At 27.7% G+C, this 1961-nt stretch overlaps 1 protein-coding gene and 1 pseudogene across 2 annotated transcripts in view; both read right to left on the minus strand.

Moving 5' to 3' along the window:
- On the minus strand, window positions 1-58 carry LOC112503731 (annotated as a pseudogene).
- The window catches only part of LOC112513176 (small nuclear ribonucleoprotein-associated protein B'-like), a 12998-nt gene that overhangs the window by 6644 nt on the left and 4393 nt on the right, over window positions 1-1961 (minus strand). The window lies entirely within an intron of this gene.

Consider the following 1961-nt stretch of genomic DNA (forward strand, 5'->3'; position numbering starts at 1 on the left):
GGGGCCATGCTAATCTTCTCTGTATCGTTCCAATTTTATCGGATGTCCCCGAAGGGACGATTGTAGATGGTGAACTCCCATATATGAAGCAACCAGAAGTTGTTCTTCTAGTCGGTGTGGGTTGAGATGACTTCAAATCCAACTCAATTCACTATTTATGATTCAGCAGTCAAATCAAACGTCTCAAAAATGAATAACTTTTTGTTTTTCAATTAAATCAACAAATTATTAACCTACTGTTTTTTTATTAAACAAACAAAATTAGTTTTTTTTTATGCTTTAAATAATCTATTTTATGATTAAATAAAAAGAGTAATATTTTGTCCCTAAATAAATGTGAACAATCTTTATTTCAAATGACATGAAAATTAGTTTTAAAGTATTGATTGTAAAACCCCTATCGTATCTTAAATACGTAATTATTGTTTTATAGGCGACGTTTGCTCGATTAAGTCATGAAATCCTAATCCATATGGTGAAAATATTATAGTAACGTGTTATCAACGAAGTAAAATATTTCAGTAATTAGATTAAATAAGTTCAAATGCATACTATCAATTCTTGATTTAATTTTAAATACCGAAAAACAATTTTAAATTCTTAAAAAGTAAATTGCAATTTTGTTTCTATTGTTCGTGGGTTTGTTTTACGCTTATTATTTTAAAGAATCCAGTGATTGATGTTTACTCCACCAAAAACTTCCGAGACAAAAACCCATGTAATATGATTGCACTAACATCCAATCGAGTGACTATCCAACTCAATCTGAAAATAAGTATTTTGTTAAAACTTAATGGAGACCTAATTACGTTTTAAATGTTCTCAGTAAAATCTTTTATTGGTATTGTAAAAGTGATCAACGTAAGACAACATCAAAGTAGGAGAGTCCTATAATTATTAAATTTAATTAAAAGAAATTTTGTTGATATTTTATGTAGTTAAAGTACTAAGAACTAGCCACTAACCATATTAGATAGTTCGAGATGTACAAGGCCAAGCTTTTTTAGACCGGGCTTGCCCCCCAAATTTGCTCCTGATCAGGCTTTGAGCCTCACTATCGTAGAAAAAAGAAAGAGAGGGAAATGGAGGGGAGTATAAAAAATCGTCTTCAGTAAACTTTTTTAGGAGAAAAAATGAAAGGAAACAAAAGAAAAATAATGATAGATTTCCTCCCAAATGTGGGAAGAAAGAGAAAGAAATTAAAACTTTTTAGAGAATTATTAGAATTATAAAACTATCCAAATCTTTCCATATTTTAAAGGATATATTAATAAAAATGACATATTTTTCTTTCTTTTACTCTACTTCAAGAATACGGATGTTTTTCCCTTTTCTTCCATTTGGAGAAGGGAAAGTTCAAAAAAAACCAACTTTCTCGTTTTTAGATGGTTTAGTCCCTAAACCTTTATTGATTCAAAAAAATTATTAAATTTTCTTATTTTGAATGATTAAGTACCTGAACTATTTTTTTAAATGAAAAATATTAAACTTTCTCATTTTGATTAAATAAGCCCCTGAACATTTTTTTAACAAATAAATCATCGTTTTTTTTTTAAATTAGTTACCTATATCATTTAAATCCAAAAAAAGTTACATGTAACCAACTAGTAAAAGTTTCACGGTTTATTTATTAAACTTTTTTTTCCAGGGTCTTTAATCATCCAAAATTAAAAAGTTTAATAGTTTTTCATTTGAAAAATAGTTCAAAGACTTAAAACATTCTGAATGAAAAAGTTTAATAATTTTCTCATTAAAAAAAAATTAGAGATTAAACCGTTCATAATGAAATAATTTGTTTGGGTTCAAGAATACAAATAAAAAATTCGTTCTCTTCCTTTCTTTTCCTTTTATTTCTTTTCTTGAATTTTATTTTCCTTTTATTTCTTTGCTCTCCAAATTTAAGAACACAGCGTAAGCCTCGGCTTTTTTGGGCCAGACTTGGGCTTTATTGTATACCTCTA

This window comes from Cynara cardunculus, assembly GCF_001531365.2.
Source record: "Cynara cardunculus var. scolymus isolate 2C chromosome LG 1, CcrdV1, whole genome shotgun sequence".
NCBI lineage: Eukaryota > Viridiplantae > Streptophyta > Magnoliopsida > Asterales > Asteraceae > Cynara > Cynara cardunculus.